General features: G+C 39.0%; 1 long non-coding RNA gene across 1 annotated transcript in view; it reads right to left on the minus strand.

Annotated features, from left to right (window-relative positions):
- Positions 1–15,293, minus strand: part of LOC132516996 (uncharacterized) — a 285,768-nt gene that overhangs the window by 22,968 nt on the left and 247,507 nt on the right. Inside the window, exons 4-5 of the long non-coding RNA XR_009539552.1 lie at positions 4,024–4,183; positions 2,179–2,342 (exon numbers count right to left, since the gene is read on the minus strand). This is a non-coding gene — a long non-coding RNA (uncharacterized LOC132516996). The remainder of the gene's footprint in view (positions 1–2,178; positions 2,343–4,023; positions 4,184–15,293) is intronic.

A 15,293-nucleotide genomic window follows, 5' to 3' on the forward strand; every position in this document is an offset into this window, starting at 1 on the left:
AGACTGTGTGACCTTAATCTATTTCCTTATCTGTAAAATGTAGGATAATATATCCTACATTTGTTATGAACAGTAGTTGAAATCATACATGTACAGCTTTTGAAACTGGCCTAAAAGAAGTGCTTAGTAAACGTTAGCTATTATTACTATTGACTAAAACCAAGTGTGTCTTTGGAAAGTAGTTAAGATGTTACAACTTATATAGTTCCTCTCCCTTGAGAGCCTCACCTTTTTGGAGTGCCCCAGTTTTTTATTAGGCAGCACATATATTTCCATAGTTGCAAACTAAACATTTAAAAGATGCCGCTACTACTCACACACTTATGATCAATTAATCTATGACATAGGAGGCAAGAATATACAACAGAGAAAAGACAGTCTCTTCAACAAGTGGTGCTGGGAAAACTGGACAGCTACATGGAAAAGAATGAAATTAGAACATTCCCTCACACAATATACAAAAGTAAACTCAAAATGGTTAAAAGGCCTAAATATAAGACATGAAACCATAAAACTCTGAGAACATAGGTGAAACAGTCTTTGACATAAATTGTAGCAATATTTTCTTGGATCAGTCTCCCAATACAGAAGAAATAAAAGCGAAAATAAACACATGGGACCTAATTAAACTTGTAAGTTTTGCATAGCAAAGAAAGCCATCAACAAAAAGACGACATACAGAATGGGAGAAGATACTTGCAAACGATGCGACTGACAATGGGTTAATATTCAGACTATTTAAACAGCTCACAGAACTCTATCAAAAAAACCCAATCCAATCAAAAAATGGGCAGAAGACTTGAATAGACATTTTTCTGAAGGCAGAGATGGGTAACAGGCACATGAAAAGATACTCAACATCATTTCTCAACTAACTACCAGAGAAACGCAAATCAAAACTACAATGAGGTATCACTTTACACCGGTCAGAATGGCCAGCATCAAAAAATCTACAAACAATAAATGATGGAGAGAGTGTGGAGAAAAGGGAACCCTCATACACTGTTGGTTGGGATGTAAATTGGTGCAGCACTGGGGAGGTTCCTTAAAAAACTAAAAATAGAACTGCCATATGATCCAGTAATTCCTCTCCTGGGTATATTTCCAGAGGAAACAAAAACACTAATTTAAAAAGATTCATGCATTCTAATGTTTATAGCAGCACTATTTACAATAGCCAAGAAATGGAACCAACCTAAGTGCCCATCAACAGATGATTGGCTTAAGAAGATGTGGTAGATACACACAGTGGAATATTACCTGGCCATAAAAATGAAATAACAGCAACACGGGTGGACCTAGAGAATATCATGCTTAGTGAAGTCCAACAGAGAAAGACAAATACTTATGACATCGCTTACATGTGGAATCTAAAAAAATACAAATGAATGTAATATGCAAAACACAAACAGACAGACCTAGAAAACAAACCTGCCGTCATCAAAGGTGAGGGGGAAGTGAGGAGGGACAAATCAGGGGTATGGCATTAACAGAAACTATGTGTAAAATAGATAAGCAACAAGGATTTACTGTATAGCACAGGGAATTATACCCATTATCTTGTAATAATCTATATTGGCATATAATCTGCAAAAATAATCACTTCTGTACACCTGGAACACAATATTATAAATCCACTATACTGCAGTAAAAATTTTTTTAAAGCAGGTATAATCAAGGAGCAGATGTTTAGCTCAATAATTGTTTGGTTGCAAGAATCAGAAATCTACCTAAAATAGCTTGTAAAGCAGAATTGTTAAAAAGCATCAGAAATCTGGAATTTAATTGCAGGAAGTATAGCTTGACAGTGTGGCATCCAGAAGGTTACCAGTGGTTTGGTTCATCTCTTTCTCTGTGTCTCTAGCTGCCTCTGGCTCTGTCTAGTTCTGTCTCTGTCCCCTACCCTCCTTTTTTTCTGCTCTCCCTCTCCCTCTGTGTCTCTTTCCCTCTGTCTTCCTCATTCTTTTTCTCTTACACATAAGCATCTATGCATCTGCTTTATTCTCTCTCTGTGAACTGGTTTCTCTGAAGGCCTCTTCATTTCTGCTTCCTCACATGGGTGACATGTTAGCCCTGTCTCCATCACCTTGGCTTTTTCATGCCTTTGAACTTCCATGGTGCACACTCTGAGCCCAGCTCTATAGAGCCTCGCAACTCCATTGACCCTTGCTTGCTTACCTGTCTTTGTATCTTAGTTCAAGTCCTTCAGAGACTGAATCTCAATGTCATCAGGGGTCTCAGTCAGTTGTGGCCAGGATGATGGGGCAGGACCTCTTCATAGGAATATGCACTGTACACACAGTCTTGTACCATGTTTGTGGAATCCTTGAAAATGGGGTCACCTGGTAAAAAAAAAAAAATGGGACTTTAAAATCATTCCCAAGAACTGCATGTGGACAAGTTGTTTCCACTAATGTCTTACCACTATATTTCTTCTCTGCAGAACAAACTTATCCTTCAAGATAATCTTGCCTAATGTCATCCAGTATTATAGGTACAGCAACAAATGTCTGCCCTTCAGTCTCTATCCAGTGCTTATAACCACCATCCTGACAGAATGACCTCTGGGTTTATTGGCACATTGTACTACGATCACATCAGCAATACAGTAGGAAAAACCTCAGCAAAAATTATCGATTAGAAAAGGAGGATGACTTAGAGGTGGGGAAGAAACCTAGAAAACAGGATCACATACTGGTCACTAGTCTGCCCTAAATAAATACCACAAATCTGTTTCTTGGCTGTTAGCAGTAGACTATGTTCCTAAGTCATGTCTGACAGTCCTAGGATCTGGCCATTAGAAGGATTTCCTTTTTCTGTTATCCTTCAGACTTACTCTTCTGAAGGACATTAGAGTCCTCCTGTCTACAGTAAGTAATGTCTGGTGCCAGCATCCTTTTCTGCTTGAGTCGGAGCCTCCAGAAGAGGCCGTTGGCGTGAGTTGGTGTAGTTGCTTGTTTAAGACAGGTTCTTCTGGTGATAACTACCCAGTATTTCAGTGGGCTTTCAATCATTGTCTTTCTTGAGTGCATCACTGACTAAAAGGTGATGCCAAGAATTTCTGGGGTGGGCCGGGGGAGCGAGTAAGCTTGCTCTCTTAATCACCAGGCCACCTAATGACCATTCCTTCAGGACTTTTGTTATTCAGCTCTTCTTAGACCCCATTATTCTTAATGGCTCTGTCCTCAAGAGAATAAAGGAGGAAAAGTGACTTGAAAGAGGATTGGATTGTAGGACAGGAAGCACTTCTTCCCTAGTCTGCCCTTAAAAATCCCTCCCCTCCACAGTTTACATTCCAATCTAGGGACGAGTTTTACTAGGGTTTGGAAATTGGGGGCTGGGGGTGATAGGCATGTTCATCCTGTGGAAAAGGGCTGAGCTTCCCCAACTAGTCTAGCTATCCTCCTTTCAACTGCTAGGCTCCTGAGCCCTGAGCTTTTCTAAATTCATGAATAATATCCGGATCTTACCTTCAACAATCTCAGCAGAAAAGAATTCCCTTTATGAAACATAGATATGTAATTTCCTGCTTTTTCCTATTTACTTTCAGCCCGACAACCTGGTACAGAAAACTCGTTGCCACTGACTTTTTAAATTATGTCCAAAGGGAATTAACACATTCCTCCATTTCAACATTTGATTACTTAAATCTGAAGCTGTGGCTTTAGTGACATGTGGCTTGGGCCCAAGCGATTTGGGGCAGTTGTTTAGGTATTTTGCCACCTCTTACCTCTATGCCACCCGTTTTCTATGGAATTGGGAATTCTCTCTCTCACCCCTGCCTTCACCCCATCCCTCTGCCTTGACTCCACAGCTAGTTCTACACAGAGCCTATTACAATCCTATTCCTGGCACTGATTTCCGTTTTAGGGATTTCTTGTTTCCAAGAAACAGAAAACCAATTCTGACGTAAGTAAAGGGGTGTTGTAATAAAGAACGTGAATAATTCCAATTGCAGGAAGTTCAGCCAGGATTGGTTACCCTCTTGCCCGCACTGGGGCATGTTGTCTGGATTCTGCATACCTGCTTCACTCTGTTTGTAGCTTGGCTTCTCTGAAAGATGTCTTCTTTCCTGCCTCTTTGCAGTTTGATTTTGCTCGAGACTTTGGGCTCCATGGTGCTGTTAGCTTAGACGTAGCCCTTTGGTTCCGGTGTCCCGTGTTTGTTTCATATGATTCAAAATCTGGAAAAAGAGGAACTCATATTCTCAACTTGGGTCAGTTGTCCACACTTGGGCCAGTTATCTTTGGCTTGAGTGTTAGGATCTAGAAGAACAAAAATAGCCACACTTGCCCAGCCCTATGGGGAAAGAAAGCATGGGCTGGGAACTCTGCCCCTGTGATCTCTGCCGCTTTATAAAGTTTTTAGTTCTTTAAGAAGTACCTTTTTGCCTGTTACTTTAACTGAAAACGTTTTATGATTGTTAACCCTAGAGACACCATCTGGGTCCACTGGACAAAATTTTAGTTTTTGTTTTGAGCAACTAACTATAAGGATTGATTTCATGACTTTTACTTTTTCTTAATATTCTCCCAGGGATAAAGAGAAAATCTACTTTTTTTTTTTTTTTTTTTTTGGTGGTACGTGGGCCTCTCACTGTTGTGGCCTCTCCCGTTGCAGAGCACAGGCTCCGGATGCACAGGCTCAGTGGCCATGGCTCACGGGCCTAGCCGCTCCGCGGCATGTGGGATCTTCCCAGACCGGGGCATGAACCCATGTCCCCTGCATCGGCAGGCAGACTCTCAACCACTGAGCCACCAGGGAAGCCCGAGAAAATCTACTTTTTAAAAATATTATAAAATTCATTATATCTTTCAATCCCTATGCATGTCCATTGGACCCTTTTATAACTCTAAGATACATTATGGAATCTCAGTGACTTAATTTTATTCAATTTTTCCTACATCTTTTGAGATATTTCATTAGCTCAGGAATTATTTAATCATTACTAATTAATTATACCCATGTAATTATTTTACAATAAATGATCACTATTACTTCATCCTTAGTTTTCATATCGCATTGCCCCCAGTATTAACATCATCTTTTGAGAAGGTATAAAATTCTGGAAAGACACCAGCTTTTGAGTCTTTCTTTTTTTTTAAAAGGCTTTCAATGAGTAGTACAGTTGAGAATTTAGAATTTTTCATTTTGACCATAATGGCAAGTAGGAGAACATTAACAGAGGAATTTTCACAATTATTAAGAGAATCAGAAGGTGAATGCAAAGAGAGGACAGTCTAGATCCTAATGATGTGATGAAACTGATCATGTAGGGAAAACCTCAGACCATGAGTCTTCAGGTGCATATTCTAAATGAGTTTTCTCAAACTCAAGAATGGATGAGTGAACCATACATTTCTAAGGACAACAAGCAAATATGGTGTTCTCATCCACTTACTCAACAGGAAGCGCTTCATCATGCAATATTTTACGACAAGGACCTGGACCATCTAATTTTGCTAAGTAGATAGTTTGGCAGTATTCTTTCACCTTTTATGATGTTTAGCCACCAAAATTTCCTTGACATAGTTCCTAAGTGAAATATGCTGAAGACAGGTATGTACACAAATGTGATTGAAAGTAAATAAATGATGTAGAAATGAAAAAATTACTGGACTTATTCTAATTTGTACTTTTAAATCAAAAATGTTTTCCAATCATTGCCATCCTTCAAAAAATTATGTCAAATTTTTTAAAGTATTGCATTTTGGTAATGCACATGCAAGAAGAACCAGAGTAATGATAAGCCAGAACCTAAGAGAAACGTATTTGAAATCTGGAGTCACAATTAACAAGATGGATATATTCCAGGTTCATGCATGGCAGGTAAGGAGCCGTTAGTTACCTTCAACTGACATTACTCATTTCAAGTATATATAACTTCAAAGCCAAAAAAAAAAATGAAATAAAAATTGTGTTTACTGTGTTAAAATTCTTTTTAAAGTTTTAAATTAGGCTATCCCTTTATACTTCTGTAAATTATTCATAATATGACTTAAAATATATAGTTTTAAATTTTAAGATTAATGGACACAGATGGTAATGGTATTTTTCCTGGTATATTGAGAATTAAGATATATTTTTAAAATATGAAGAGCTTTATAAAATTCATTTGCCAATATTAATTTTATAATAGTAGCAAAGTAAAAAAATTATCATGTATTTAGGCAAGATAAAATCACTTTCCAAGATTTTTTTTTAATGGTTTCAAGAAATTTAAAGACATGAGGTCACTTCCCCATGCAGTTTCTCTAGGAAACTTTAGTCAAGAGGAATGAATAAAATTGTGAGAAAATCCTTGGGTTGCAAAATATTCACATGCTTATGCTTTTTAAAAAAGTAAACATTTAAGTGGCTTTCTCTACGTAAAAAGTTGGTACACTTTCAAAAACAACCCATCGTTGTAGGACAAAATGCTTCAGATGTTCTTTACTCATTTTTTATAACTTGTAGTCTTGGTAAGCACAGAACTGTCTGAGAAATTTATTTTATTATAAGTACTATTTTCTTGTCTAAATGGCCTTCCTGGGATGACCTTAATCTACACTGCTATAAATCACTAGGAAACAGAAAAATTTTCCAAGTTATTAAAATTAAAAGTTTGAATATTAATATAAGTTTAGACTATCATACAGGAGTTAATAATAGATCTTTGCCATTCCAGAACTGTGAAATTAGCCCCCTTTTAAAAAAGTATGAACTATTTCAAACATACAGAAAACTACAGACAATAATATATCAAACAATCATTTCCCATCATCCTGCATTAACAGGTGTTAACATTTGCCATTCTTACTTCAAGTTTTTACCTTTAAAGAAATAGGCCAAGTGGAGATACAGTGAAAATCAATCAATCTCCCTCTCTCAGAGGGAACCACAATCCTGAAGTTGGTATGCATCATTTTCATGCGTTTTTTTTAGTACTGTTTTGTTTTTAACATGTTATTTTAATTGTATCCTACTTAAAACTTGCTACTTTTCACTGAACACTGTTTTTGAGTTTTAACCATATTGACTTATGTATATCTACTTTACCTATTTTAACTGTTACTTAATATTTCAAATGTATGAATAAACTAGAGTTTCTATGTTCATTTCCCAAACGAGGGACATCTAAGTTATTTCCACTCTTTTTACTTCTTGGCTGGTACCCTGAAGTACAGGTGGTAGCCTCTGGAGTGGGTAGATTTCCAAAACACATAGCTTCCAACCTTGGAAAACAAGCTACCCTAGAGATTTTCTGGAATGTAATTTGAAAACAGGGATGCAAATTAACCAGTCATTTAATACAGATAGAACCAGATATTTCAAACGTTAGATAGGAAAGTTTAACCAAGCATAAAATGTATGCTCAATTTTTAACTGTGAAAATTCTGTTTCTTTCCTGTATCATCTCAGTTGATTTAAACATTTAAGGCTTAATAGCATGGGAAGTATGCTTTAAAATTCACTGTTGCTAAAGAACTTCAGCCTTCACGTGGCAGCCTATTAAATAGCTGCTATTCACCACCCTTTATTCCCCCTTGTTCTTGGAATTGTGATCTCATTTTTCTGTCTCAATAGATAGACAAGCATAGATGACCTCTCATGCCAGCTAACAAATGTGGAGGAAAAAATGTGACTTGATGCTTGAAAAGTCATGGCCTCTGACCTTTATTTGCCTTTATAAACAAAATTGGGGAAAAAAGAGAATGGAATTGAAAAGGCATTCTGTTAACATTAGTCTGCTGCCTAAGGCTATCATCCTAATGTAACACTATGGTAAAAAAGGCATTATGGAAAATTCATTTATTCACTCAACTTATATTAAATAACAAGCACAATAAAGGGGCTGGGTATACAATGATACGCGAAACAGATGCAATTGCTGCCCTCAGAAGCCTGAAGCAGTATATGTCCTTATCCACAGCATTGACAACAGCCCTAGTTACTTCTTTTCAAGAAAACTAGGGGGATCTGGAAATGCCAGGAAGCATAACTAACATGACCAAGAGAATGTATGAATGAAAATAACCAGAAAAGCTCACCATTAGGATTTGTATATCTGTAATATTATGCTGCTTTTGTATGCAAATTACAGAAAACTCTTACTCAACTGGCTTAAACAATGAGAAGTTTGTTATTACACATAAAGAGAAGTCCAAGATAGGTTAATCCACTAGTTTCATTAAAGACCCAGGTTCTTCCCATCTTTCTGCTCTGTCACCTGTAAGCCTTCACGGTGGCAAGATGGCTGCCACACTTCCAGGCATCACATCCAGATAAAACAATGTAGGTAGGACAGCAGAAGAAGCTGTCTTGTGATACTTCTTCTCAAGTGTCTCTTTTTTTATGAGACTTCCTCTTTTTACATCTCATTGGCCAGAACTGCATCCCATGTGCCTTCCCAAACCAATGACTGTCCAGAGGAATTACATTTCCATGACTGGCTTAGACTAATTTAGTTCAGTTTAAATTATTGAGCACCTACATGCCAAATGTCCTCTACTTTTAACTGAAAAAATAAGTAAATGAACAAACCAAATAGAGGACAGGTATTGTGTAAAGCTCAGGGATATACAGACAGTGATGTAAATGGGAAATTAAAATCCCTGTGTTAAATAAATTGATCAACTAATTTGCTCTTAATGTTTCCATGTGACTATGTTTTGCAACAGGGGAAGAAGGTCAATGTTGGGAGATGCCTATTTCCCCATTAAGTCTTTCTCATAATTTCTTGGTCTCAGAAAAATAATTACAAACCTGAAACTTCAAGTGGGAAATAATAGAAATTAGGCATTGCTCAATATTTAAACTCTTGTTCATTTCATCAATGAAACACCATTACTGAACGAACATTTCCGTCCCTCAAGAAATAAAAATATGTCTCTGACTCTGTTTTATATTGTGCCAACAAGTCAAATTTTATGTTTTATATCAGTGACGGAGTAGAAGGAATTCTTCTTGTATTAAATAATACTGCTGACAATAGGGAAGTAATCCCTTCGGTTTATGTTTTCAAGTTACCTTCTCATACAGTAATCTGAATTGTACCACGTTCTTACTCTAGGAAGGGGTAACCTGCTGCATTGATTCCTCATTTTTTTAGATGTGAGAACTGGGATGTGTTGAAAGGTTAAAGCTTTGCCCAAGGGCTTCATGGCTAAGTAGTTACAGAATCAGGATTAAAACCTAATTACTTCTCCTAACCCAAAGCTTTTGGATCAGTTTAGCAAAGTTTCATGTAACTTAAAATTATTTGACCCTCTAAAACCTTTTAAAAGAGTAAAAAAAAAATTCAGAATCTCTCTTCTGAATAAATTCAAATATAATGTCTTCTTTTAGACCTTATCCTTTCCAGTGTAGCCCCAGCTTTTAGGTCCCTGAAATCTAGGAACTTCAGATATATTAGATTCAAAATATTTCTGTTTCAAATGTTGCTATCACCTTCCCCTTATTAGAAACTGCGACATATTCCACATGAACCCAGAATGTGGCAAGCCTTGGCCTAGACACTTGTATGAATTTAAATCCTATTTACATCTTGATTCAGGAACAGCCAAAAGTCAAATTTAAAAAAAGAACAGATTACCTAGAATGGGATCCTCAAGGACAAATTTGAGAAGAATCTCACTAAAAGGATCATTGTATAGGAAGAATGACTCTTCCCACTTTGCTGGACTTCAGGAGGGTTAAAAGTGAAGATGTTTTAAATCCGTCACACTTCTTTTTTTCAGAAGTGAAGGATAGGTGACAGGAAACTAAACACAGCAATGGGTTCAAAGACAGATATTTTCTAAGTAAAACTAGAAGGAAGGAGCAACAATTTCCTTAAGAGGATGGTGAGAAGTCGTTTCTCCTTGGGAATGCTGATTTACGTGGAGATTACAAAAAGCACAAAACTGACATCTCCTGCTCAGACCAGACTCCTCTCCCCATGGCGCACTCGGATCACCCCTGAGCCGTCCTGAGTCCCAGCAAACTCAGCACTTCCGAAACTGGACTCCTGATCTTTTCCTCTGACCCCTTCCCGTCACATCTTCCCCATCTCAGAGATGGCCACTCCCTTCTTTCTAGGCCCTCAGATCAAAACCCACCTTTAACCCTTACCTTTCTTTTATCCCCCACATTTAATCTGTCAGAAAATTCTGTTGTCTCTTCAAAATATATTCAAGATACAACCATTTCTGTTCACTTCTCCGCTACCACCCCAGTCTGAGCCACCGTCACGCCAGTCCCCTGGGTAACTGCGAAATCCCCTGTGGGTCTCCCTCCCTCTGCCCTGGCTCCTTCGTCTCTGTTTTCAACCCAGCAGCCAGAGTGATCCCTTAAAGTCGGGAGTCAGTTCACATCACTTCTTTGCTGAGAGCGCTACAATGGATCCTTAGTTCACCCAAGAGAGAAAACAAAATGCTTCCAGAAGTCTACAGGGCCCTGCAGAACCCGCCTGCCCCCGTCCTTCTGTGACGGTGTCCTCTCCACTCCTCGGCCTCAGACACACTGGCTGCCTTCATGCCCCAGCGTGCTCACCATATGCCCACCTCTCGGCCGGGAATGCCTTCTTCAGATTGTCCCACATGCCCTGCACCTCCTTTGCTCAAACATCACTCTCGATGACAGCGACGTGCCAGAAAAAAACACCGGGCCCCATTTAAATTTTCATTTCAGATAAGCAATAAATAGACACCTGCATCCCACAAAAACTGCATGGAACACATGGACACCAAAAAAAAATTACCCAGTGTTTATCTGAAATTCACATTTAACCGGGTGCCCTTTTGTTTTTGTTTTCTTCTAAATCTGGCAACCCTACAGTGGATTCTGTCCCCACCCAAGTACATCCTGCCTTCCCTCTACCCTCACATTCCAGATTCCTCTCACCTGCCCTATTTTTGTTCCTTTCCTCCCAACAGTTTCTTCTAACAAGCTACATAATTACTTAAATATCACATTTATTGTCTGCTCCCTCTTCTGGAAAGTCATCTCCATGTGAGCTGTTCCAGCGTAAAAGCAAATTTAATTTGTGATCGAAGAATTTCATTTTTCACCATATTTGTTTTCCACCGTGTTGAAGGGTTGAAAGCTTTTTTTTATGAAAACACTTGGAAAAACACGGGCACTGCTATCTCTCCCTCCTTGCTATTTGCACAATTTAATACATATGCACGTATGTTAATATAATTGATTTCCACTTAAAGGTAACCGGCTGCTGTAAACTGGAGAAAAGAGGTTTGTCTTCCAAAAAATACACCAGACACACAGCTGACAAAATAGAAAATTCCCATGGGGGAAAATTACCTTAAAAAAGAAATCCAAACACTATGATTGAATTTCCCAATTATGCCTTTCTTTGATAGCCACCAATTACAGATATATATTTTAAATTAATAAATGAACTTTTTTTCTGCAGCTAGGCGGCCATCTGTTGAGTTCTATAGCTTAATAAAAGCTATAAAATATGTGACCACCTTGTTCTTTGTTGATTCCTTCATGTACTTATTCAACTTACAGCTGTTGTTCGGCTGCTGTATGCAGAGCACTGTGTCAGGCGGGGGAATGGGGGGGGGTGGGAGAAAGACCCTTGAGAGGGAAGAAGGACCCAAGTCCAAAGGGCCCAGTAAATCAGCTTAAGGAGCCGATGGAAGGAGCAGGGGAATGGCCCTGTCAGACTTGCTCCTTAGAAAAATTACTCTGGCTTCTGGCTAGAGCATGGGGAATAGATTACTATTGTTCCCTACATTATACTTAAGAAGTTATTATTATAAACAGGGTCTTAACCTTAAACCTCTGGGCCTTCAAGTAAAAATTTCAGAAAAGGGCCCCTTTGAAGAAACCACAGTAGATCTATTTTAAATATCTTACTACGGTCTGTCTAAACGTAGTTTTTAAAGTTATTATATAAATGGGAAACATCTGCAATTGTATTCGAGTCTGTGAATTCTGACTAATGGAGAAGAGTTTAAAATGGAGAAAAAGGAAGAAAGACCTGACACGAACTAACAATTGGATTTACTCAAGCCAGACAGAGGATGAAGACCTCATGCATTATCTCGTTTAACCCTTACAGTCGGCTGAGAGGTTCTTGTATCATTATCCTCCTTTGCAGATAATGGATCTGAGATTCAGAAAGGTGAGTACGGCCCTCTGCAAGGGGCAGGGTTGGCTAACCGGCCCTCACCCTCTCTAAGCCCATGTTTTTTCTCTACAAAAAGCTGCAAATACATTTATGGTGCAGCTAAGTTAGGCAGCAGATGGATTGGGGAAAGGCTGAGGTAACCTTGAATAACAACAGAATAAAAGGGGGAAAATGGTCAGCTAAAGCAAAGGCAAACATTTAATTGGAAAAATAAAATATGAGGAATTATCCTTTTGATAAGAGAAAGAAAGGCAAATTTTCTTCTCAAATGAAGAGATATGGAATAATGGAGAGTATCAACTTTGAATTCTGGGGAATATGACAAGTACAATCATAAGTATAGTTTCTATTGAACTACAGAATTCAAGAGACGGTCTTCTTGCTGAGGTACTAATATTAAAGATAAAATGCTACAGAGAAGAAATCCACTTATTAAATCATTTAACACAACCCCTCTCATACAGACTATTTGTCATTGGCCAAAGAGGTTTGATCAGCACCATATCCTCTGAAAGCCAGCTGCTTTAGTGTATTTGGCTACCTGGCAAGGTAACATGCCTTGCTACAAGGAATGGTGGGTCTCCCGTCTCCAAAAGGAGCGTTCATCCAGGCTTGTGACAAAAATTCTAGAATACAGACTCTCTTTGGAGGGAGATCCCATCACTCTGAAAAAATCACTTCATGCCTTTTCAAAGACACAGGCTAATCCAGGGCCAGGGGGCCACCAATGGTTACAGACATATTGAGATTCCAGGAGCACAGGAAATGTCTCCTTCGTGAAACCAGCCTCCCTACTACCTTGTGGAGGTCTTGGTTAATCTTCATGGTTGCATCACGACCCACTCACCTCATGAACTGGCCAGTCAGCTACCAAAACTCCAAGGAGTGGAACACAGATTTGGTGAACTTCGACGGGGTGGGTGCGAGGAGAAAACGCTGGCCCAGGGTAACCTGCCTCAAAGAGAAGGCCAGCTCTCCAGGAAGCAGGTGAGTCCATTTAGGTAAAGAGGACAGGGCTGCATATCCAACAGACCATGGACTCTTGTGACCACAGTCACTGCTCAGTGTTTCTTGAAGAATTGTTGAGGTGTTATGAAAAGTAGGGATTAGGAGTCAGGCCCCAAACTAATGCCTATTGAACAAGTTTTCCACTGGCTATATCTGAACAGGCTAAAAACTGCTCAGTTGAACAAAGTGATTATTTATATATTTATATATCCTTTGTATATATTGATATAGTATATATATATATATATATATACACACACACACACACACACACACACACACATATATGTACACCCTTTCCACGGGGCACAGTGTGAGCCATGTGTGAGCTTTTCTAAATATGGGTGGATATTTTTGTGCCTTTCTACTTATCAGTAAAGCAGCAAAGAAAAAAGATGAAAAAAGGAGTGGGCGGGGAGAGAGGCAAGGCCAAATTTAGTAATTCTCTTCACCCCTATCTGGCCTCTTGCAGACAGCATCACTTAGGCAGGCAGGCCAACCATAAATCAGTACACCTGTGTCCTGGAGGTGGCCTTTATCGAGGAGTTTGTTTTTGTTGAGACAAAGTCTAACTGGCGTTCTCTCCCTGGAAATGGAAGTGGGGGAGTCTTTGAAAATTCCGATGCAGTAAAGCAGCCACAAGTACACTGGATGAGGACAGGAGGGAAGAGAAACATTCCAACTGTCAGAGTGTTTTGCGGATAATTAAAGCGAGGACCGTGACTCGCAGCAGGGGGATTTGAACGTACCTGGCACGGGGCTTGACTAGAGCTCTCTCAATGTCTTTTCCTGTGCAGTTATGCTATTAGCTTTCAGAATATCCTACGTGGGGAGAAACACTTTTCTTCGAGCTATTCCAGTTTTCAATTATTAAAGAGCTTTGAGTTTAAAAGTTCACCCCCAAACCCATCATGTTCCCATCTCAGGCGTCCCCCTTGTCTAATGGGTAGTAAGGAAATCACTCTTTCAGACACTACAGTCCACATTACTTAAACATCCACCTGCCCTATTTTACAGAGGGAATAGGCTATGCAATAAACCTATCTGATCTTTTCTTTATTGTCTGCCTCAGGAATGTGTGCAGGGTTTTCTTCTTTGCTATAGGAACAGATTTCTTCTTTGCACTGTAGAAAGTGATTCACCTCTAGGAGGCTAATTTCTTATAGCTGAGTGCAGGATCTTAATAAATAAACCAAAAAGTGAAGTGCTATTCTGAACAGCCCTCACACCAGCAGGAAGAATCAGTGAATGAGGAACCATAGAAGACTGTTCACTACATACCCATTTACTCCAAAATGTTATTTGGATCAGCTTTGGATTTTTTTTTTTTTAAGTAAAGTATAAGTGATTCTTCTTTCTGTATTAATTAAGAATGTACACTACTCCTCAAGTGTTTTAACTCCTCCAGTGCCAAGCTTAAGTCCTCTGGGTTAATCCTGATGCAGGAAGAGCTTTGAAAAGAGCAATGGTAAGCAACAACCCAGAGTGATTAAGAAATCAAGATGTGTGTAGGTGCTGGTAAAAAAAAAAAAAAAATATGCCAAAAGATAGCAAATGGAAATCAGAAAGATAGCCCAGACATACTGTCAGAACAAGCTAAAAATTTACGGCTTCAATATGTTAGATTTATATCACACCACGCTTCAGAAGACGCTGTGGGAAGGAGGGAGGTATGAAGGACATGAAAGATGCAGAGCTTTTAGCAGAGGGCCTAGCACAGAGTAAGTCCTCAAAAAAAAAAAAGTTGCCTGAAATAAATAAAAAACATTGACAAAAGATAGGGATGGAAAGAAAATATTTTTCCTGCAGTCATTTTAAGTAGTTTTGCAGCACAGAAAGGAGATTCAAGGTATCTTTTGTCCAGGCTGGTAACATCTGATGAGGTTCTTAGGTATACGTATTAGTCAGCATTCTCCAGAGAAACAGAGCCAATAGGACAGACAGAGAGATAGGCAGGCAAAGAGGCAGGCAGATAGATATGAGAGAGATTGGCTCACATGATTATGTAGACCGAAGTCCAGTGATCTGCCATCTGCAAGTTAGAGGCCTAGGACATGTGGTGGTATAGCTTCAGTTCAAACCCAAAGGACTGAAAACCAGGAGTCTCATGTCCAAGGGCAGGAGAAGATGAATGTTCCAGTTCAACAGAGCACAAATTTGCCCTTCC

The sequence above is a fragment of the Lagenorhynchus albirostris genome, chromosome 1 (assembly GCF_949774975.1).
Source record: "Lagenorhynchus albirostris chromosome 1, mLagAlb1.1, whole genome shotgun sequence".
In the NCBI taxonomy this organism is placed as follows: Eukaryota; Metazoa; Chordata; class Mammalia; order Artiodactyla; family Delphinidae; genus Lagenorhynchus; species Lagenorhynchus albirostris.